The sequence below is a fragment of the Pan paniscus genome, chromosome Y (assembly GCF_029289425.2).
Source record: "Pan paniscus chromosome Y, NHGRI_mPanPan1-v2.0_pri, whole genome shotgun sequence".
Taxonomy (NCBI): domain Eukaryota; kingdom Metazoa; phylum Chordata; class Mammalia; order Primates; family Hominidae; genus Pan; species Pan paniscus.
Genome location: NC_073273.2, coordinates 16542315 through 16567554, shown reverse-complemented (window position 1 = coordinate 16567554; position 25240 = coordinate 16542315). Strand labels below are relative to the sequence as shown.

Below are 25240 nucleotides of genomic sequence, written 5' to 3'. Positions count from 1 at the left end.
AGGATAGGTCCTGGGTTTCATATTTGTATGAAGCTCACAGAACTTTACAACACTAGCTCATAACATATGACCTCCTTCGGTGGTACAGAGAGTTTCATGACACAGAAGAGCAAAAAGTTCAGATTGGGACTCTGAATTTCACACTCAGTTGTAAGCAAATGTTGTCAGCATCCCACATGTCCAAAGTCCACTGTTAGAGTCCTGAGTCTAACAACTAAATACAGTACAAAGCTGCATTTGTGGCCTTCATATGCGGATATGGTCACGGGTGAGATGGTGACTCATTTCTGGATCCAGCTCATGGGCAAAATAATGTGTTTCATCCCTGAACCCAGCCTGCAGAAGAGATGTTGACTATTATACATAGGTTTAGGGCAATATGTGAGATTATAAATTCATATGGGCATGTAGGCATCAGATGGGTTTGCAATTCTGATGCATGCAGTATAAAGCCTTTGAATGTTGAAGAGTATCATACAATGACCCAGGAAACATGTGAGATGGTGAATCTCATATAGGCACCAAGGTCACAGTTAATGGTTTCACGCTCAAAGACAAAAAGATTGGGCATATTGCTAGTCCTATTACCCAGGTATTGAGACTTTTTGGCTTAAATTTCTTCCTAAGGTTGCATTGTGACATATCGTTGGGTTACAATTACAATGAAGTGATTCTTCTGCCTGGACCTTGGCAACAGGTGATATTATCACATATTTCTGGGCCTATAAACTAGGTGATTTTCCCCTCTTACCTGTGCTCTGTCCCCAGAGGACATTGTAATATATCACTTGAGTTAATATCTAGGTAATGTGACTCTTCCATCCTGCCTGGGCCCTATCCATCAAACAAATTATGACATAGCACTGATTGCAAAACCTAGGTGATGTGACTCTCCTTCTTATCCTAGACTGCCAAGAGAAGGGATTACTGAATATTGCAGAGCCCATCACCTAGGTGGAGTGACTCTCCACCTTTTCTTCTTTCCTGTATAGAGAGGGCTTTTGCCATATTATATGAAGCTGTACCCAAGTTATGTGACTCTTCTGATTAGACATAGCCTGCAAATGAGATAATACTGTATCACTCACTCAGCACAGAGATGAGGCTACTCTCCTGTCTTATCCTTGCTCACAGGTGAAATTGTGACACATATCTGGGTTAAGCACATATGCACAATAATAATTATCATGTCTGGTCCCAGCCAGTAGAGATATTTTGACTCTCATAGCCAATCTCGCAGCCATGGGTAAAGTCTTCGGTTTGTTGCTTCTAAGCTTAATGAAGGATTGTAACACTCAGATATATCATACAAAGTCTTAATGGTACAAAGAGTGTCAAAAAAGAGACCAGAATGAGCTTACATGTGATTCTTGTATGCACACCTAGCTGACACGATTGTCATTCTCACACATGAACAAGGCTTAGGAGTGAGGTACTAAATCTCACACATAAAAACAGAACCTGTGTGATATTGTAAATCTCACCTTTAGAATTTTCTTACAGTGTGATATTCTTATAAATTTTTGACAAACACCTCTGTAATTTGACTATCCAGACTTGTTCCCGCCCATATATGGAATTGTGACAGGTACCTAGGCTAACCTGAGGTGTTGTGACTATCTTGCCTAAGCCCCTCTCTCAGAAAAGATTGTGACATATTACTGGATCTAGCACGCAGGTGATGTTACATTCTTGCCTGCACCATGCCCACCAAAATTGTTGTGAGATATTTATGTGTCCACCTCATAAGTAACATAACTCTCCTCTTTAAAATGTGCCCTGCACAAAGGAAGAATAGTGACATTATGCAATGCTAGGGGCACAGGTGAGGATACTCTTCTGCCAGGGCTAAGCTCAATGAAGGGCATTATAACATATCTCTGGACCTATCACCTAGGTTATGTGGCTCTCTTGCTTGGGCTCTGCCAACCTGGAGCGTGACATATTTCTAGTCCAGGCACACAGGTGATGGTACTGTTTTGCTAGGGCTATGGTTTCTAGAGGACATTGTGACAAATCTCTGGGCCTGTTACCTAGGTGAAGTGACTCCCTCCTTGGGCTCTACCCACATTGAGCATTGAGGCATAAGCAGAAAACCTGCACCTAAGTGGTGTAAGTCTCTTGCCTAGGTGCTGTCATAAGAGAAACTTGTGACATATCTCACAAGTCAGAACCCAAGTGTTAACGACTTTTCTGCTTGGTTTCTGCCAAAATGTTACACTGTGACATATTTCTAGGGAGTTACCTAGGTGATATGTTATCAATGTCTGCCTTATCCCTTCATACTGGGAACATTGGGACATATCTTAGAGCTCATGACCTGTGTGATATGACTCTCTTCTTTTTCTGTCTGGGCCTTTGAAAAGGTGGGATGGTGAAATATTGCTGACCCCAGTGTTTAGGTCCTGGGACTATACAATTTTTTTCTGAACCATACCCACAAAGAGAAATTTTGACCTATTGCACTCAAATGATATTACTCTTCTGCCATTTTCCTAAATAAAGAGAAAATCATTGCATACTGGTGTCTCTGGCACTGTCATGATGCTACTGTTCTGCTTGTGCCAGAGCCTCAGTGGGTATTTTGACATACCTTTGGCCCATTCTGTAGGTGTTTTGGCTCTCATCCCTTCACTAAATTTTTACATGTGTAGTTGTGTCATATTGCTGAGCTCAGCAACCAGTTAATGTGACACTCCTTCCTAGGTTCTGCCTAGAGAGAGCATTGTGACATGTTGCTGGCCACATCACCTAAGCGATGTTACTCTCCCCGCCCCTCTTTTTTTGGCCAACAAACAGGAAGATGACGTATAACTTGCTTCAATTCACAGGCATGGTGGTGAAACTTATATTGGGATTCAGCCAATAAAAGATATTTTGGCTGTCTTTACTAGGTTTAGAGGAGTAGGTAAAATCCTAGATTGCATATCTCTACAAAGCTCACAGAAGTTTAGAACACTAGTTTATATAATATAAACTCCTGGGTAGTAAAGAGCATTTCCTACTGTGTAAAACACTTGGATGTGGTAGAGGGTGTCATACAATGGCCCAGCACACACACGTGGCATTGTGACTCATATGCACACCAAGCTAGAAGTTAAAGGTGTCACCCTCAAAAATGAGAAGATTGTGTCATATCACTGGGCTTAGTACCCATGTGCTAAAACTTTTGGTTACATTGTTTTCAAAGCATGCATTTTTGACAAATTACTGGGTTAGAATCATAATAATATGACCATTCTCCCTGAGCTCTGCAAACAAGGGATATTGTCACATATCTCTGAGCCTGTCAGAGGTAATTTGTCTACTTTGCCTGCACTTTTCTCTCAAGGAATATTGTGACATCGTTGCAAGTAGCATCTAAGAAATGTGGCTCTTCTGCAAAGATCCTACCCACTAAACAAATTCTGTCATACCGCTGAGTTCAAAACCTAGGTAATGAAACTCTCCTCTTTATTCTGTCAAAAGAGAGGTTTACTACATATTGCTGAGCCAAATACCTATGTGTTGTGACTCTTCTCTCTTTCCTCAATCCTGTTAGAGTGGACATGGTGCCATATTACTTGTGTCTGTATCCAGGTTATGTGACTCTTCTGACTTGGCCCTGCCTGCAAAGGAGATTGTAATATATCCTGAGCTCAGAATCCAGGCAATGAAACTCTTCTGCCTTGGTTCTGCCAACAGTTGAAATTGTGACATATACTTGGTTTCAGCTCACATGCAGAAATATAACCATCATAACTGGACTCAGAAATTAGAGCTATTTTGACTCTCAAAGCCAGTCATGGCAATAAGTAAAGTAATGGGTCTCCTAATTGTATAAAGTTCACAGAAGATTATGACACTTAGGCATATTATGCAAAGCCTGAGTGGTACAAAGAGTGTCATAACAGGGAAAAGCAACCAGGTGCTTTTGTGACTCTTGGATGCACACCAAGCTGATCCAATTTTCATTCTCTCACAAGAACAGGGCCTAAAATTAAGTTACTAAATCTCACACATAAGAGCAGTCAAAGGTTGAAAATGTTCCCCTCATACATGGATCTTATTCATGTGTCATTTGCTGATGCATGATTCTACACACCTGTGACGATGTGACTCCTCTAGTGGAACACAATCTTCAAGTGAGATTGGGCATCTTATACATGGATGTTACCCATTGTTATTGTTGAGATTGTGACTTCTCTGCTTTAACCTAACTCACAGGAGGTGTTGACTCACATGCAAGAAGCCAGGACTTCTGCAGGACTATGAATCTTACTTCTGAATATTGTCTAGTGTGTGATTAGGACAAAAAGGTAGCACAGATCCTGAATAACTTGACTTTCCTTTTTAGGTTATGACTAGTGATGAAATTGTGATATACATGGATCATACACCTAAGTGAAGATGTCTGGGCAGGCCTATAAAGGGCACTTTTAAGTATCACTGGGATCAGCTCCCAGGTGATGTGAATTCTTTGCCTGATTCTTGCCTATAAAAGGCAACATATCTAGATATATGTGGCTTATATCCAGGTCCATTGTGTAAGTGATGTGACTCTCTTCTACTGCCTTGGCCCTGAACTTATCATGCATTATGACACATAACTGGGTACCGCAAGCAGGTGATGTGACTCTCTTTTTTGGGCTCTGCCAACAGAAACACTTGGCTCAGAATCTAAATATTTTTTTCTCTCATGTCTTGCCCTGACCACAGAGGAGATTGTGACATATTGCTAAACCCATGGCCAAGGTGAGGCCACTTTCATACCTTGGTTTAGCACATAGCAGCCATTGAGACATATATCTAGGCCAATTGCAAAAGTAACATGAGTCTTCTCACCTTCCTAATCCCTGTTAACAGGGGGAATCTTGATAAAGCACTAAAATCGGCATCCTGGTGATTTGACTCTTCTTCCAGTGTCCTGCCCACAAGAAGGATTGTGACATCTTACTGGACCAGCACCCACCTAGGTAATGTTACCTTCCTGCTTGCCCTCTGCCCACAAGTAATACTGTGCCATATAACTGAGACCAGATATGAGGACTAATTATGACTCTTAAACCTGGAGACATGTCATATGCAAGACGGTGACTCCCATTCCTGTAATTTTCACCCCGTATTATTGTAACATATACCTTTGCCCATCTCCTGAGTTATTTAATAATCCTGCTTAGGTATAGCCCACAAATGAGATTTGGATGTATATCATAGCTGATCACCACAGTGATTTGACACTCCTGTCTTAACAATAACCTCAGGAAGGATTGTTGCATGTCTCTGGACCCATCATCTAGTTACCTGACTGTCTTCTCCTGCCCTGACCCTCCTTCCAATGGGGATTGTCACATTCCTAAGCACTGCATCTAAATGATGTGACTCTCTTACCTCGTCCTTTCAACAGGATACATTGTGACATATTCTGGGCTTGTCATTTAGGTGATATGAGTCTCTTCTTCTGTCTGGACACTGCCCACAATGGGCATTGTGCCATATTCCTGGGTTTAACCCCCAAGTTATGCAACTTTTCTGCCAGGAACATACCTACAAGGAGAATATTGGCACATTTCTCTCTCAGAATTTAGGTTACTTCACTGTCATGTCTATTTCATCAACACAGAGTAAATTCTTACATATATAGGCACAGTTCACAGGCATGATAATGACTCTTATATGTGCATCCCACAAATAGGTGAAATTTTGACTCTTATAACTTGTTTTAGAAAAAGGAGTGATTAAATATCTTTCTGGTAAAAAAAAGCTCAAAGAAGCTTATAACAGCCTCAGATATTTTATGTAGCACTTGGCTTGGACAGAGAGTGTCATAGCAGAACCCAGCAGAAAGGTGAAATTATCTCATATTCACACCAGATGACAGTAAGCGCTGTCACTATCTTACATATATGAAGCCAACTGTTGCTCATGATAAAAGGACATGTGTGGTATTGTAAATCTCATCCAGGGAATTTTTTGCCAGTGTGATTGTAATATAAATCTCTGCCAAACACCTGTGTGATCTGACTCTCCAGACTGGTTCCAGACCACATATGTTACTGTTATATCTACCTTGGCCAACCTCTAGGTAATGTGACTTTCCTGCCTGGGTCCTGCTCTCAGTAAGAAGAGTGATATATCACTAGATCCAGCACGGAGGTCATGTTACATTTTTGCCTAAGCCATGCCCACAGAAGTCATTGTGACATATCACTGTATCAACCAGTTAGGTTGTACAACTCTCCTCTTTAGAATGGGCTGTACTCACACTAGGGGATAGTAGCACATGGCTGGGCCTGGCACACTGGTGATGGTACTCTTTTTCTAGGGTAATGTCCAAAAAAGGGGATTGTGACAAATACCTTGGCCTATCAGGTGCTTATTTCTGCTCTCCTGCTTGGGTCTGGCTTACCTGGATAGTGACATATTGCTAGGCAAGGCACACAGATGGTGGTAGAGTTTCCCCAGAATCATGTCTCAAGGAGGACATTGTGACATATATCTGGGCCTGTTACCTAGGTGATATGACTACCTGCTTGAGCCTTGCCCATATGAAGCATTACAACATAAAGGTAGAACATGTACCTATTTGTTGAAACTCTCTTGCCTGGGTCTTGTCCTAAGGGAAGGTTGTGACATATGTCTGGACCCAGCCTCAAGGTAATGTGACTCTTCTGCATGGTACCACCTCACATGAGGGTTTCCCTCACCTTTTAGAAGAGTTTGTGTTTCTTTTTTAAGGGCATGACTCCCTTACCTTTATGAATTAGTCTTTCTCTGTCCTACATCTTGCTTTTCCTGCTCAAGTCCTCCCTGGGAAAAAGGGGCTCCAGGGTTGTCAACATGTGGGCATGGCCTGCTCACCCTTCTGCATAAGGTAGGTTGAAAAGAAAAAGATGAGCTGTCCCCAGCAGGTCTTTTTGGTGGATGTGATTATTTTGGTGATCTTATAATTCTGAAATTTTTAGCATCCGTTATTGGCATGCGGGCATGGCTAAATTTCACCACTCATCAGATTTTACAAATTATTAAAAAGAAGCAAATTACCATATACTTCTACTAAGCAGAAGAGGGGGGAAAAGGAAGATGAAACAAGTGGCCTTTCTTTTCAGTTATTGTTGAGTTTGGAACTGTATTGGATTTTTAAAAATTATTTTGTTTAATCATGCATGGTGTGTGTGTGTGTGTGTGTGTGTGTAAGTGTGTGTGTCCCTCTTAGCTGCCATCATCTGTTGAGAATATTTTTTTCCTCTGCTTAGAGAATGGCCTTGATGAAAGCACTCAGCAATCAAATGGATAAAAATTGAACACATACTTCAGGATATTTTTCATTGTTCTTCCTTACATGTTCATTTTCTGAACAACAACAACAACAACAACAACAAAACCCTATGAAATATTAAGGCTTTTTTTTAAACCTTGAAGTGGCATCCTTGAATAGTTGCCTTACATTATTTGTTTTAGCAGATTTCAAAGGTGACTGCCAAAATTCCCCAAGTGTTTCAAAAAATAGAAAGAACCTTAATTGTGTTCACTGAGAGACCTCCCTTTTCCTTACTGGGACTGTCTGCTTCAAATTCATTCCCCTCTGTCTCTCTCCTTGTTGTTTTATTATAATGAATCATTGTGATGGGAAGCAAATTAGAAGAGTGGGGAGATGGCTGGAATAAGAATCGTGGGGACTGGCACACAGTTTTCTCTCCAAAGTTAATTTGTCAGTCACTGAATATGTCTGAGCTTCAGTTTCCTTCAAATGAAGCAGGGGCTGACAAACTTTCTGTAAAGGGAAAGATGGTGAATATTTTGGGCTTTGCTGGTGATGTGGTCTCTGTTATAACTACTCAAATCTGCAAAAGCTTTTGTAGTGCCAAAGCAGCCATGGACAATATGCACAATATAGTGGGCATGGCTATATTCCAATAAAACTTTATTTACAAAACCAGGCACTGGGCTGGTCTTGGCCTGTGGCCCATAGTTTGTCCAATGCTGACAAACTGTGTTCTAAAAGATCAGAGTAAAACATATTGCTTTTTTTTTTTCTTGAGACAGAGTCTTGCTGCATTGCCCAGGCTGGAGTGCAGAGGCACGATCTCATCTCACTGCAAGCTCCACCTCCCAAGTTCACTCCATTCTCCTGCCTCAGCCTCCCGAGTAGCTGGTACTACAGGTGTCTGCCACCATATCTGGCTAATTTCTTTGTATTTTTAGTAGAGATGGGGTTTCACCATGTTAGCCAGGATGGTCTCCATCTCCTTACCTCGTGATCCACCTGCCTTGGCCTCCCAAAGTACTAGGATTACAGGCGTGACCCAGTGTGCCTGGCCCTGCCATCTTTTTCTTATCAGTTTATGTGGTGGAAATTAATTATGACAATGAAAGCACTTTGAAAAATATAAAGCAGAGATTTGTTTCTAGCTAGGATTGGGTAGTCTGAGGCAAACTAACGATCCCAAGAAGAAGTACCATATAAATTACAGAAAGCACCATTCTGTTTAAAGACATGTTGGAACATGAGGAGTAGGGGGGCTAAAATATCAAAAAGAAGAGAGCTGAGGAGAGATGAGCTGATGGTCTGTAGCTACTTTATTTATGGGGGATTTCTAATTCTGGGTGGTGACAAAATAATGTGGACCTGGGCTTTGTTTAGATGGAGTGTTGCAGCTCTGAGAAAAATAAACCTAGTATTCTCTTGGGACTGGGGTTGAGAGACAAAATTGGAGACTCGAGGAACCTGAAATTCACAGTTGGCTTTCCCTTCAAGACAGTTGCCCAATTCTGGACTACATGGGATGAGAAGTTCAAAAGATAACCAGAATCCCTCTGGAAAGCAGAAGTGGTGTTCAGTAATCTTCTGGTGCTGAGAAAATAAGGATTACAGTTTAGGACTTGCTTTTGGAGGTTGCAAGGGGTGGGGGCATCACAGACACACCAGGCTCTCAATGAAGGCCAGGACAGCTAAGTCCTAGCCAAGGGCATAAGCTAGGAGCAGCCTGAGTCTTGTAAGAGTTCCTGATTGGTTTAGATCATCAGCCAGCACCCCCCTCCCCAACTCTATCTTCCTGGCAGAAGAAAGGAGAGCAAACTTTCGGGGAAGAAAACTTCATCAAAATCTTTTCAACTTTCTAATACATGATTAGAAATACCTGATGTCTGGTATTCAATAAAAAAAAAAAATTACTCAGTGTGTCAATGTGACCATCCCCCCAAAATGAGAGAAAAACAAATGATAGAAACAGATCCACAGATGATCCAGAGTGAATAGAATTAAATTTAGCAAAAAAAAGGGGGATTTTAAAATAACGAATTAATATGTTCAAGAAAATAAATTTTTAATGGAGGAATTAGATGAAAATATGAAAAATTTAAACAGAGAATTGGAATCTATAGATAATCAAATAGGCTTTTGTTACTTGGAAAAGATATCTGCAATTAAGAACTCAATGGATATGGTTTTAACAGATCATATAAGCAGGAAACAAGCATAGTGACCTGGATGAAAGGTTAATAGAAACGATTTATGCTGAAGTGCACAGACAGAAAAATTGAACATATAGAAAAAGCATAAGAGACATGTGAGACACAATGAAAAGTCTAAAATATGTGTAATTGGAGTCTCAGAAGGAGCAGAGTGGGAGGCAGTGAGACAAAAGCAATGTTTTAGGCTAAGAATTTCCCCAGATTTGTAAGAGAGATCAATCCATAGATACAAGAAGTTGTACATACTCCAAGCATAATAAAAGAAAAAGAAAATGCACAGAGTAGTGAATGGGTAAACATGTTATTCAGAAACAAACAATGCACTGGCATTGTAGATTTCTGTCTCTAGTGGATAAGACCCATTACAGTGTGAGGCTCTAGCTTCATGCTTCTTGGGTTTCCTTCCCTGAACCCTTGTGTATACTTCAACCGTAACTCTTTGCTCGCTGTCTCTTGCATTCTTCTGCTTCTTTACTTTTGTTAAGCTCAATTCATAACACCAGCCCTTGGTGTTTCTCGTTTTTTAGTCACCTTTATCTTTGGCCTTATCATTGTTACTGTTAACATCTGCAAGTTGCAGTTTAAAGGTCAAACAAGAGCTTCACCCATTGAGGTAGTATATTCATTTCCTGAGGCTGCTGTCTGTAACAAATACCACACATGTGGTGGTTTAAAGCAATAGATATGTAGTCTTTGGGAGCATTTGAGGCCAGAAGTCTGAAATCAAGGTGTCAACACAGTCTCACCCCCTCTCGAGGCTCTAAAGGGAAAATATATTCCTTGCTTCTTCCAGCATCTGATAACCATCTGCATTCATTGGCTCATAGCCTCAGCTCTCTGCTCTGTCTTCATATCACCTTCTGCTCCATATGCCTATGTCGTCTCCTGTGTGTCTGTCTCAAAACTCTCTGTGCCTCTCTGTTATAAGGATCCCTGTGACTGCATTTAGGGACCACTTGTATAAAACAGGATAAGCACCTCTTCCCAAGGTCTTTAACTTAATCACATCCTTTGTGATATAAGGTAATATTCACAGGATCTAGGGATTAGGACATGGACACATCCTTTGGGGGAACCTATTAAAGGTGATGCTGCTGTTAAAATAATAATAGTAAGGACTTAACAACAGTAGTTATGTGCCAAGAAGCATGCTAAGTTCATTCTGTTAATTGTCTCATTTAATCCTTGTACTGTCTCTATAAATCAGATTCCCTTATTACCACAGTTGTACAGAAGAGGACTGTGAGGCTTGGTGAGGTTTAGGGACTTGCCAAGGTCACTCAACTAGTAAGTGGCAGAGCCAGGATTGGAACCCAAGCATCTGAGATTCAGACCTCCTTGCCTTACGTGCTATGAGTGAGCAGGCTGGATTTCTGGTTGGACTGCTTCCAGGAGGTGGCTTTTAGACTGTTGGCCTTGGATGGTACTTCCTAGCTCTAAAGTTCCATGGTCCAGTAAGTTGTTGTCACAAAAGAAAACCTCAACCTGGATTATTGAGAGTATAACAAATTTTAATCTGCCAGATAGTGGAGAGAATTTGCTTACACTGCTTATAGATAAAACCGATAGGAGTTTGCTGTTGTGCATTTTGGTATTTGCTGATGGTTTAAGGGTGTGTATACCAGAAGGAAAAATTAGTTGTGGACACACAGGCCAAAACTACAGCATCTGAATGAATTGAAATAATTACTCAGATTATTTGGACTCTGCCTACCATATAATTGAGGTAAATGGGGTTATTGATTTGAAGTAGCTAGGTAATTTGGTCTACCTCCCTTTGATAATGTGAACATGGTCATATCATGTAATTGTATAATTGGCTGAAAGGGCTCTATTCTTTCTCTTGAAGCATCTACTATTGTCTGTGGCCAGGCTATTGGGTTATAGTGTGATAGTGTGCTCAATTGTTATGGACAAACCCTAAGTTCTTGGTGTGGGTTTCCTAGCGGAAAATTCATACATATATGTGTGTGTATTTATGTATGTGCATATATTTTAATTAAAAATGGAATTATAAAAAGTATTTTTAATGTATGATTATTCTTGATTATTCATGTAAAAGTTTTAAAGAACTATGTGCTTCCAACTTAAACCACCTCAGAGTCTATTTGAGGAGACAGACTCCTTTGTGAAAAGTTTTTTTATTTTTATTTTTAATTAAGCTCCACTGTAATGTCTATATTTGAATTGCCTAGGAAACTCTTATAGCAGACCTTATTCCTTGTCAAAGATGGTCAACAGAAAATTAGATTCAGTTTATTAGCTTCTACCTAAGCCTTACTTAAAGGGGCCCATGTTGTGGTTTTGTTACTGGATCACAAATATTTAACTTGATCCTTCCTATTCCTGGCACTGGCCCATATTGTCACAGAAGCTGTGCTGCCCAAGGGTGTCTGTGGCATGGCCTTTTCAATTCACTCTCCAAAATGGCTGAGTAGTGCATTCTGAGACTCCATTTTACATTGGGACCAAGCCTGCTTTGTCTGCCGTTTGTTGAAGAAGTCTGGCTAGCCTCAAGTAGGGAGATTACGTTATGAAGGGCAAGAAATTCTGCGGTGGGTAGGTGGGAGAGAGTGGGCCACATCACAGCTAATGGACACATGTCTCAGATTTTCTGGAATCATCTGGCTTTAAAATATCCTCTATGGTTTTAGACCATAAATCCTGAATTTTTGCATGGAAAATGAGGCTCAAGTGACATCTGCTCATGTGTCTCTCACATTAGTTGTCTGTGTAACAGGCCTCTTACATGATATTTCTACCCTTAACAAAAAAGGAGAAAATGAGAAGATTTAGGTACACACACACACACACACACACACACACACACACACACACACACATATATATATATATTCCCCACCTAGCCTCTGTCTGAAATGTGTGGTTTTGGTTTGGGACAGCAGCATTCATTGTTGACATCATTGATCCAATTATTTTATTTCCCACTTCACTTCACTTGCCCAGATGTGGTCCAAAGAGTATAGGGCTGTTAAGATAAAACCAGGCTCAGGAAATTCAAATGAAATGTCTACTTGAACCTCCTCAAGTCTTCCCTGTGGGCTGTGTATTTATTTATAAGCCTGCTGGGCTTCGGCAGCAGAAAAAATGAAGAGAGGAGAAATTTGTTTCTAAAATGAAAATGAAATTTAGTTAATATAAATGCTACCAATGTGCAACTCACCCTGCCAGCTCCCAATAAATGTACAAATATCAAAATAACACAACAGATAAAAATCACAGTGGAAAAAGAGAAATTGAGACACTTCTGTATTTTGCAGGGCCAGAATAATCCACACAATTTACTCCTTCCACCAGGCATATTTTACATATTACCTTATTATCTGATTTCACATAATACTTACATTGTGATTTCTGAATCAACTCTAAAATTCATAAAAATTTGCAATAAAGCTATGTCCACTCAAAGTGTTGAAATAAGTCAATAATATGGAAAACTCATGTTCTTAAAAATGCCTTGGCTTCAGTTACCACATTTAATTTTCTTAGTTTTCTAGTTTAGTTTACAAATGTCAAATAACTAAAAGTTATAGGAACCAAAGAATGATAAACTTCTCTCAAAAGTTATTGTACATAAATCTTAGAGTTTTTTTCTAGCATTTAAATAAACAACAATGCATAATAACTCTATATGTTCCTTTTTCAACTTTTTTTCTATAGCATGATGATATTGACTAGATATAAGTGACAGCTTATTTAAAGCCAGTGAGTTTTGCACATGGACTAGAATTTTTAAGAAAAATTAAAAATTTTTAATGTAGAGTTGAGTTTCATTTTAAACATTTATTTATTTACTTATTATTATTTTAGAAACAGGGTGTCGCTCTGTCACCCAGACTGAGTGCAGTGGCACGATCACAGCTCACTGTAGCCTTGAACCCTTGAGCTTCAGCAATGCCCCCACCTAAGCCTCCCAAGCAGCTGGGATACAGGCACACACGTCCGTATCTGACTAAATTTTAAATTTTTAAAGGAGAAGCTACTGCTTCAGCCTCCTAAAGTGCTAGGATTTGTAATTTTCAATGTTTTGAGATAGGAGAAAATTAAAAATAGTTTTTCACTAGGTCATGTAACTCTTCATGTAAGAGTTTAGGTGTCTGATATACTTTGTGGATATTACTTAGTCCTTTCTGGTTTTGTTAAAACTAATTTCCTTCAGAAAACACAGCAGTGGCTAGGCACAGTGGCTCATACCTGTAATTCCAGCACTTTGTGACGCTAAGGAGAGTGGATTGTCTGAGCCCAGGGGTTCAAGACTAGCCGAGGCAACATGGCGAAACCTCGTCTCTACAATAAATACAAAAAAAAAAAAACCAAACAAAAAAAAAACAGCTGGATGTGGTGGTGCACGCCTGTGGTCCCAGCTACTCAGGAGGCTAGAGAGGGGGAATCACCTGAGCCTGGGAGATGAAGGCTGCAGTGATCTGTGATGGCATCACTGCACTCCAGCCTGGTGACACAGTAAGACCCTGTTAGAAAGAAAAGAAAAGAAAAGGAAAGGAGAGGGGAGGGGAGGGGAGGAAAGGGAAAGGGAAAGGGAAAGGGAAAGGGAAAGGGAAAGGGAAAGGGAGGAAAATCTACTAGTGCTGGGTTGTAACTTTTAGGGAATTCATCAAGCTGAGCACCATGTTTTCAAATGCCTCCCCTGATTTTTGTACTTCTAATCTGCTAGAAAAACAGATGAGCAGACTCATTATAAATGTGTATTTAAAAAGAACAGCTATATGGCCTGAAGGACTGCACAAAGGGGACTGAAGTTTATTGAAAGTATTATGGTTTTGAGAATTATTTGGCTTCTTGATGTTTTGTGGATCTGAGTTTTTAGTTGCTGGAATTTGACATCTAAATAAGAGGCTGTTGCTGTGATATGTAAATAGAGTGTGTCATTATGCATGTTGAAAGGACAATTTACAATTTACAAAGATGGAAAAGCTCAATAAAGATCTACTATTGAAAAGATACTGCAAAGGCAAAGCTATAGATAGATGGGCTTCTTGAAGGTGAACAGAATTAATGACAAGTGAAGGAAAAATTCACATCACAAGGAGGGAAAATGTCTTCCAGATGTCAGTGAGGGGAACACTATTCCTTTTCCTTTAGGCTGTATCCTGGGAATATCACCCATTACCTGAAACCCCAGCATGCTGAGCATACCAGGACCTGAGTAATACAGCAGTACACATTCTATATCAATGTGTTTCCACACTTTCCCCTGCTGGCTTTGTAAACCTCCATTGGTTAATCATCTTGTCTTGTTTCCTTTTATCTTCCTGGTACCTAGCACAAGCATGGCACATAGTAGGTGCTCAGTAAATGTCTGCCTTAGTCCACTTTGTGTTGTTGAAACAAAATACCCAAGACTGGGTAATTTATAAAGAACAGAGTTTTTTGCTTGCTTGCTTGCTTGCTTGCTTGCTTGCTTGCTTGCAGTTCTGGAGGCTAAGAAGTCAAAGATCAAGTTGCTGACAGGTTTGTTGTCTGGTAAGGGCTGATCTCCACTTCCAAGATGGTGCCTTGTTTCTGTGTCCTCCAGAGGAGAGGAATGCTGTGTCCTCACATGGTGGAAGGCAGAAGGCAAAAGGGACCAAACTCTGTCTGTGAAACCATTTATAATGATATTAATCCACATATAAAGGCTGAGCCCTCCTGACCTAAGCACCTCTGAAAAGGACCCACCACTCAACACTATTGCATTGAGGATTTAGTTCCCAACACATGAATTTTGGGGAGACATACTCAGACCACAGCAATGTCTATCGAATTAAGTCTTAATGGTAAAATATCTTCTTTGTCTAACAGTTGTGTGTACAATTATTCCCCACACCCCCATAAGATTAATAATGTAATTTTTGTTTCAGTCAGCAGTAGCCACTTTGAATCAGCGGGACTGAAACAAAAAATAAAAATTTTATTACTTAAAATTTATAGATCTACATGAATGGTATTTTAGGTAAGTTTGTAATGCTTATAGTTCTGAAATTTCAGCATAAAACTGTATTGAGACTTTTGGGATGCCTTGCATATCGTAAAAGAAGGTATAATGATAACTGGCATTTATTGAATACTACTATGTCCTAGAAATGTAAGCCTTCATAGGTTTCCTGTGAAGATCCTACCAGGTAAATATTGTTATTGTCCCTTTTTATACTTGGAGGAAGATTAAGAACTCACCCAAGGTCATTTGGCAAGAACACAAGTCAGGATTTGAACCCAGGAGTCTACATCCAGAGCCTGGGCCCTTAACCACTGAGTTAAACTGCTTCTTAAGGTGACTTGCCTGCCTGCAGTGTTTGCTGAAGGGAATGGATTTACCCAGACAGGCCTGGCCCTTGGTAGAAACACTGCACAGCTCGGTGTAGAAGCAGTGAGTCATCTGTACTTGCAGAGGCTGTAAAACAAATGTGGTGAACTGTAAAAGATTAAAGAGCCAGTTTTCCTGCCAGCTACCAGAAAGCTTTACATATACTTATTAAAGTTCTTATAGTGCTGGCACCTATTATTTTAAAAAAAACTTTTCACTGACATGTAATAAACAGAATGTTTGTTTTTATGACAGAAGTAGTTCTTGAAAGAGTTACATCTCTAGAACTCTAACACACTTCTGTGTCAACCAGACATGACGCTAGTCCAGTGGTTCTCAGAGTGTGATCTGGGGACCCCTGGGAGGTCACAAATATTTTCAAAATGATACTAAGATCTTTGTTCGCCTTTTTCACTCTTCTTCTCTGACAAGTGCACAATGGAGTTTTCCATTGGTTACATGACACATAATGGCATCATCACGAATTAACATGTGTGCTTGGATATTCTTATTTTTAAAATGTCTTAGTTTTAAGTGTTCTAATTTGATGAATATAAATAGATGTAACCCACATAAACAAAAGTTCTTAGGGGCGACCTCAGGAATTTTTCAAAGTGGAAAGTGGTTCTGTAATCCTTTTCTAAGAGTTTGGTCAGTGGAGGGTGTTTATTGCTTTTTAATAGAAATTTATTCCTAACATACCAGAGTTTGCAATCACCTTCCAATATGTAAGGAGTTGAGTGAGATGAAATTAGAAAGACAAACCATTCAGAAAGATAAACCATTCTCCTTGAGCTTCCTCTCATCTTTCAGGATGCTCCCAAAGCCCAGAGTAACTTATTTTCTAAAAGGAGGGGTATTCTTTCTACCTCAGATATCCAAAGATGGGGTATTATTCTAACTTGCAAGGCATTCTTTTGAAAAGAACAGTCCTAGTTACTGTAATTGTTAATAAGGCAGCCTGTCAAGTCTCAGAATCCATTCTTCTGTGTGATCAGAAGCTGGCTGCATACCTCCTTCCTTATGTTTAATCCACTCTGCTTTGAGGTCTTAAGAATTAGCTGTTCTTGGATGAAGTGCCCTTAATCAGCTCGTTTTACTTTACAATGCAAAGTTTCTCCTTTTCTACAGAGAACTTAATTTTCATTTGCTGTCCATGATCACAGAATAGTAAGTGGATTCCTAAGAAATTTCATGAAGTGAAATGATTATGCAGAGATGGGGGGAGGTGGTGGGGGATGTAAAGCTAATTGATTAGTTTAGAATCTTCTAATTTTCGTAAGGAATATAGGAGCCCAATTTGTATTTCTTCCTCTTGGCATCATGTTCTCACAGCTTGTCTGATGTTTCATTATCATCTTGACAGAACAGCACATGAAGAATTTGTTGACTAGCATATCCGTTGAGTTTTTGCCATGTGCATCAGTAGTCCGCAATTAGTTTATTTTGACTCTACTACTTGATTATCTGAGAGCTTGAAGAGTTAAGAGGAGAGCGGCTCTGAGTCCTAAGTTTTCAGTTCCACTGTCCTTTGAACACTGCAGACAACTACACCCCCAACACCAATATACTGGGCTTTGAGAACCATAAAAGACTGGTGTTAATGTCCTCTCATAATGACATTTGTGGGCAGAATGCTTCCCTATTTAGAATTTTCCTAATCCTTACATATGGCTGACCTCAGTGTTTTCATCTGTCAGCACTGGTCATTTGCATGGTTTCAGTGTTAATTTGTACACTTGTCATCCTAGGGTTGTGTTTTCCTGCCACCAACCTGTTTTTGGAGTCTCTTCCCAGTGGATTTGAAAACTCCTGGCTACTAGAGTGAGGATTTTCACATACTCACACAAAGTGGAAGTGAGCAGATTGTGGCTTTTGCCAAATAAGCCTCTTTGATATTCCCCACCCCCTAAAAATAACATCATTTCTCCAAGTAATCGTTATAAAGAAACACCACAGAGCAAGTTTTTCTAACAAACACACACCATCTAAACAAGCTGGGCAGGCCACATGCTGCTGCTGTTGCAGCTGTTTGCTGATCACAGGGTCTAGCTCCTGTGAGCAAGGAGGTGTTTTTGGCCTAGATATAAAGCCTGGCTGCAGTGAGGAGGTTGCTGGCCACCAGTCCTCATTTATCAGCTTTTTTTTCCTTACCCTTGGAAGACCTGAGATCTTTATGGGAGACAGCATGGTGGAGAGTAGGAGGCTGGGTTTTGCTGTCTTGTCCTTCTTAGTAACTGGTTCTGTATTTGCTCTATCCTTTGTTTTTCTTTCTCAATCATGTATTAATTTGATAAGGATTTATTGACTTCTAGTTATGTACTAGGCAAAAAACTAGTTGTGAGGAGAACAAAATGAACAAGAAAAAGTCTCTGCCTTCACTGAAAGACATTCTAGAAAACTGTGATAGTGAGTACTAGATCTAGATAGTGCCTTGACACAAGGAGGGAGGCCTTGGCTTGTGGGTTGAAGAAGTCTCTTCTAGAAAGGGTTATGAAGGATGAGTAGGAGTTCTCTAGGCAGTCTGGGAATGAGGAGGGGAGAAGAAGGAAAGATTGGTGTCTTAAATATCCATCTACCCTGATTCCCCCACTCCTGCCACCTTGCAGACCTTATGAATTGATTGGGAACTGTTTCTCAGTGAGCTCACCCTTGGCTTCACAGTGTTTTTTTTTTAAAAATGTGGCTCTAGACTGCCTCTCACAGAATCATCTTCAGACTTGAGTGAGCAAACAAGTCAATAAGCATGGTTGTTGAAATGCTGGTCTGATTGAGTAGGTCTGTGGTACAGCCTGGGATGCTCATTCCTAATATGAACACATTCTTCCCACCCCCAGGTGATCCTGATGCAGGTGTGCTCAGCAGCTGCCACTTTGCTGAGAAGTCAATATGGCATGGTCTCATTCCATAGATGGATTATGAATTGATAAGAGCAATGTGGGGCAATTTGGCAATTGCCCCTGTAAAGATATATAAGAGTGGGATTTTAGAAAAGTATCATTGTGATAGAAACTATTAGGATCTATGGAAATGATTCTCATTAGGAAAGCAGAGAGGTGACTAAGGAGACCTGGTTGCAGTGGCAGCCTTTTCATCCAAGGAAGCACAGATCAGATGGAGCTCATACTCCTCAGAGAGGTCTGGCATAATGCCTTGTTCACCTCTACCTTAGACTTCTGTCCTCTGCCTTCTATTTCTGCACTGTGGGCAGGAAGTCCTGGGACATGGAGAAGGTCAGTAACATGTTATTTGCATTTTGCTTTCCTTAATTATGTCACTCTCTCTTTATAAATGTCTTTGAATAACATTTTTAAAATTTAAACTGAAAAGTTGAATTTGCTTTTCAAATATTTACTTTGGTTATTTTCTTTCATCGTACCCTGAAATTAAGCATGTCTGGCTTATACTGGATATTTATAATCACTGTGGGTCAGAGTGTGTTTGCAGACTCAGCACCTGATACCCATCAAAGGTTCTCCTTTAGTGGGATCCTGTGCCTTCAAGACACTTTTCTGAGAAGATATCAGAGCAATCATACTCTTAGTTGAAACTGAGACTCCTCAAAAGTGCCTTTAAAGACACGTTATTTTTCTTATATGTTTTCTCTAAGAGCTTGGCTGTAGCAGCATTGTTTTTGGTACTGTTTATTTCTGCATAGTAAGTCCTCACTTAACATTGTCAGTAGGTTCTTGGAAACTGCAACTGTAAATGAAACAATGTATCATGAAACCAATTTTACCATAGGCTAATTAAGAAAATCAAGACTTAAATTCCTATGGCATATTTCTGTTCACAAAAACATTACCAAACTTCTCCATAAAGGCCAAAATGTTTCTAGTACTAAACATGGAAATAAATGTGAGCTGTACATATAGTAAAGAAAGATTAATAAAAACAAATAAGATAATGACTTACCCAATTTTTTGTAAAACAGTGAGTGATAGTGGTTGTAGCGGTAGTGGGTGAAATCAGGGAATAAATGTTTGCAAAGTGAAATTCGTAAGAAGCACTTCCCCCCACCAGGAAGTTAAAAAACAATAACAAATCCGGTGGGCTCACCAAGTGCTTTCATCCCACATTGTTAATGGTTGCGCATCTGTGTGATTATCATGGACTGTACACATTTTTATTTTACAATTATTTGTATTCATTCCTTCATTCATTTTCCAACTGATGTATTTTCAGTTCAGCGTCTTGGATGGCTGGAGGCTGTGCCAGAAGGTTAGGATGCAAGGCAGGCACCAGCCCTGGACAGGATGTCATTCAATTGCAGGAGTAGTCTCTCACACACTCTCACACTCCCTCAGACTGGGACAATGTAGACATGCCTGTTAACCTAACGCGGACACCTTTGGGATGTGGGAGGAAGCTGGAGTGCCTGGAAAAAAACCCGTAAGGACATGAAGAAATTAAGTCTTGAGACTTTATAATTGAAAATCCAGACAGGATTTATATGACAAATCATTTTGCATTGTAAATATAGTAGTTTAATTTTTATATTATTTGTACATATTCATTAGTGGCTGTCTTTGATGCCATCAGTGCAATGTACTCTCAAAATGAGAAGAACTACCAAGAATGTCAGCTATCATACTCATTAGGAAAATGGCTTAAAACATTCATAATATCCTTTCTTCTGAGTCACAAAAAGCTCCTCTTGGATTTGGTATGGGTGAGATTGGTTACCAGTTCTGAATAACTGGTGATCCTTTGTGTCTTTTCTGACAGAAGTACTTTTAAATGTATGAAATACTTTATTAATACTCCAGGTTCCATTTCTAGCTGGTTGCTTTTAATATTTGAGTACCCACTACTAAATCTAAGCATCAGGGCACCTGGTGTTTCTTAAAAAGTGTTCTTGATATATCTTAACCTGTGTCTTCTCTGACAAAATGGACTAGTGAGGTGAGCAATAATGCCATCTTCTGAGTTTTATTAATAGATACAGTCAATAGAAATTATTGAGGCAGCCTCATTACAAATACCTGGACACTGAATTTTTACAGCAGAGTGGGGTGTGTGTATGTGTGCATGTGTGTGTGTGTAATTTACTGACTATGTGTGATTCTCTGAAATGAGAAGCAAAGCAATAACAACTTACCTTTCCCCCTCTCCCATTGTCATGGCAGTCTGATGCTTAACAGTCACTTGTGGTCCGACAGCCTGCAACTTAACTCATTTGATCAGGCATCTGTTGCTTTGCCAGTTACTCTCTGACTGACCTGCAGAATCTTAGGTTTATATAAGCTTAAAGAAATTATTTTAATCTTACTGAGATTCCACTGTGTGTTCATCCATGGTTTAATTAAATTATTAAGAACAGTGTTTCAGAACTCACTCAGCTCAATAGGAAAACCACAAATAACACACTTGAAAAATGGGCAGATGCCCTGAATAGACATATCACCAAAGGAGATATAACAGTGGCCCACACATGTAGGAAAGAATGCTTATTAACTAACTGATTATCAGGGAAATGCAAATCAAAACCATAGTGAGATATCAGTTAACACGTATTAGGATGGCTACTATAAAAAATACAAGAGATAACAAGTGCTGGTGAGAATGTGGAGAATAAAAGAAACCTTGCACACGGTTGGTGGGAATGTAAACTAGTACAGTCATTATGGAAGACAATATGGAGGTTCATCAAAAAGGAAAAATAGAAATACCATATGATCTAGCAACCCCATTACTGGGTATTTCTCCAAAGGAAATGAAATCAGTACGTTAAAGGGATATCTGCACTCCATCTTATTTGCAGCATTATTCATAATAGCCAGTATATGGAAACAATATCTGCACTCCATCTTATTTGCAGCATTATTCATAATAGCCAGTATAGGGAAACAATCTACATGTCCATCAAGAGATGATTGGATAAATAAACTATGGTATATATACACAATGGAATATTATTCAGCTTTAAAAAAGAAGGTGATCCTCCATTTTCAATAGCATGGGTGAACCTAGAGGACATTCTGCTAAGTGAAATAAGCCAGACACAGAAGGAAAAATACTACATAATCTCACATATATGTGCAATCAAACTAAAAATCAAATACACAGAAACAGAGAGTAGAACTGTAGTTTGGGGGGCTGGTCAGGGAGATGGGGAGATGTAGGTGAAAGGTACAAAGTTGCAGTTATGTATGATAAGTCAATCTAGAGATCTAATAGACATCATGGGGACTGATCTAATGTACAACATGGGGAATATAGCTAATAATATTATATACTGGAAATCTGCTAAGAGAATAGATTTTAGGTACTCTTCCCACACACGAAAAAGAAAACTAACTTTGTGATGTGATTGTTATGTTGGCTTCCTTGAGTGTAGTAATCATTTGACTAAGTATGTGTACATCAAAGCATCAGGTTGTACACCTTAAATGTACACAAAAAATCAATTAAAATAGAATTTTTAAAAAGAATAGTTTTTTGTGAAAGCATATTGGTGGTTGCTAGGGCTGGGGGAGAGAGGGGAATGGAAAGAGTAATTGCTTAATGGATGTGGGGTTTCCTTTTGGGGTGATGAAAATGTTCTAGAACCTACACATGGAGTTGATGGTTTTGCAACATCATGAGTGTACTAAATGCCACCAAATTGTTCACTTTAAAGTGATTAATTTTATATTATGGAAACTTTACTTCAAATTTTTAAAAGTGTTTTAATGGTGTGGTCTCCTAAGCCTGGATATGTATGTGTTTTTTTTTTTTTAAGTTTCAGAAACATGAATTTGTTTAATGAAAAGATGACAGAAGTCTAAATTTTTAGAGGCCTAGAATAAACATTCTCACTTATTCCACAGATTTAGAAATGACACATGTGGAAGAAATAGGCTTTGTCTTCTGCAAGCATTATTTTAAAAATTGGACTCCCATTTCTTACCTATACAATAAAAAGTCCTGCATTGAAAAGTGATTGATTTTAATGTTTTGCTAAATTGGATCTACCGCAAAGCCCAGGCACATTGATGTTATAGCACTAGCAGTCTTGAAGGAACTTTTTTTAAAAAAAGAAAGAGATTTGGTTGAGCAGTGTCATTATTAGCTTCACCTGTGAGCGAACTTACCTGAGGGAGATGTCTTTCTCACATTGCACTCCTTGATATTGACAGATCCATCAGCTGATGTAATTAGAAAAGCAAAGTCAGATGTTGAATGATTAAGTTAAAGTCAGAAATTATTTCCAGGTAAAATAATAGAAACTTTTGCATTTCAGCCTGCTGTTTCCTGCTTTATAGAGCCGAGTGAAATATGTAGTTGCTGTATGCAGTGGTTTCTTTCTTGTGTTGGAGGCTGATACTTTCCCAATAATAAAGTCTGAAATAGCAAAGACCTCACTTTGGCCCTTTGCAAATGTCTGAAGGGCTTTATTTCAAGGGAATAAATGGGGCTGCAGAATGTTTTTCCTAAACAAAACATAGCCGTAGCAAAAACAAAATTTCCTTTATCCCAGGAGTGTTAAGAAATGTGTGGTTTTGTGGATTTTTTTTTCTCTATTTTCATTCCTTTCTTTTCCTTTTTTTTACCTCTTGGAATAATGTTTTATTTATTTATATGGAGTTATTTTCTGAAAGGAAAACAAAACACTTATTTAAAAAGATGTTTGGACTCTCATACCACCCAAAACAGCTTTTCAGCAGTAGTTTCTGTATTTTGATTTTAGAAAAGCTGATTATTGGTAATACTGTCCAGAACAACAACAACAAAAAATTCCAAAACATTCAAAATGTAATCATGTGGTTCTAAACTTTGTGTTTGTCTCAATGCCAATATAGAAAAAAAAAAGAATTAGAAAATAGAGGCCAGTATCAAATACCTGCAGATTTGTCCTTGAAGCTTTTGATGTACCTTGTGTTGGTGTGGGAATGAACAGAATGTCATCCTCCACCCTGCATGACTGATGGTCACACTGCGCCTGGACAGTGCCAGGGTCAGAGATAGGAAGGAGGGCAGACATCCGTGCCCCACTTTTATCAAATGCCCCATCCATACTCTGCGACCTGACAGGTCTTGGCTTTGGCCATATGGGATTGAAAATAAAATTATAATTACTTGCCACATTTAAAGATTAGGAGGATTAAGATTTCTGACTTATTGAAAGTAAGAGTTAGAAGCTCTGGCACCATTGGGCCCACTTGCCCATTAGCAGTAACCAGGCAAGAAGGGCAAAATGCTGCCCCCTTGGGCAGGATGAGGCCGCGATGTTCATTGCTTTTCCCCTGGCTCGTATCTCTTGTTTACTTTATTTCCCTGGCCCATAGATGTCTCTGTTACTGGCCTTGGGATCCACATCAAGCCCTCTGTCTCATAAGGAGATGAGACTCTGCCCCTGCCCAGGTCAGGGAGAAGCCAAGAGAGAGCTGTCCTTTGCACTGCAGCACGACAAAGCCCTGGTTTGGGATGAAGATGAGCAGGAGCTCAAGACCAGCCTGGCCAATGTGATGAAACCTGATCTCTACTAAAAGTACAAGAATTAGCTAAGCATGTTGGTGCACACCTGTAGTCCCAGCTGCTGAGGAGGCTGAGGTGGGAGGATCACTGGAATCTAGGAGGCGGAGGTTGCAGTGAGCCAAGATTATGGTATTGTGGGAGCACGTGGGTGTCCTTCCCAGATGAGGTGAGTGTAGTCACTGTAAATTAAGAGTACAGAACATGACAGAGTAGAAAGTGGAGAAAAAAGTGTGATCAGCCCTCAAAGCGTCTGCTCACTCTGAATAGGCTGGTGTTTTCTCTTTCTGAAGGGTAAAGGTGGATAAGACAGCCTCACCCGTGTCCCTCATCTTCACACTATGAAGTTATAATTAGAAATTTTAACTTATGATGAGACAGTTCATGTGGTTCAGCCTTAGAGTCAGGTCCTGGTCAAAGGCCAGGAAGCCAAAGTAACTTCAGAATAACTCATGCCTTTTCCTTGTAGCTCTCCTCTAGGATGAAGGGGACCCATTATCCTCAGCGATAGTTAAAACATTAGTTTTCTCTCCCACCACTGGACAGGCATCTCTTCCCTAGAACTCCCCAGAACAGCTCTCCACACTCCCTTGGGGAACACTTAGCCCAGAATCCCTAGTGCCTGGGCAGGCAGAAGGCTGGAACCCTCAGGCAGCAGTGGTGTTTCTCCTGCCCACTGGAAGCGGGTATCTTCTAGCCTCTTGTTCCTTGCTCCAGCAACTTACACATGCCATGTGGGTGTTCCTTATTCCAACTTTAGCTCTGATTTTGGGGAACTCTTTCAGTTAACATTGAAAACATTTGTTATATTATCCAATGTTACTTTTTAGTTAGAAACTGGTACCTTAGCCTCCAAATTGAAACATTAAAATTATTGCATTTTAAAGTTGAAAGCTCCTTTAAGGTTGAAATATCCTTTTGCAATTGACCATTTAGTCTTCATTTTGTAAATGAGGGTCCCAAGAGATGGAGAGGGAGATATATAGCTTGCCCATGGTTACATAATTT

At 39.7% G+C, this 25240-nt stretch overlaps 1 pseudogene; it reads left to right on the top strand.

Annotated features, from left to right (window-relative positions):
- The first annotated feature begins 258 nt into the window (after positions 1–258).
- LOC129395670 (raftlin-like) overlaps positions 259–25240 on the top strand; it is a 99930-nt pseudogene continuing 74948 nt past the window's right edge.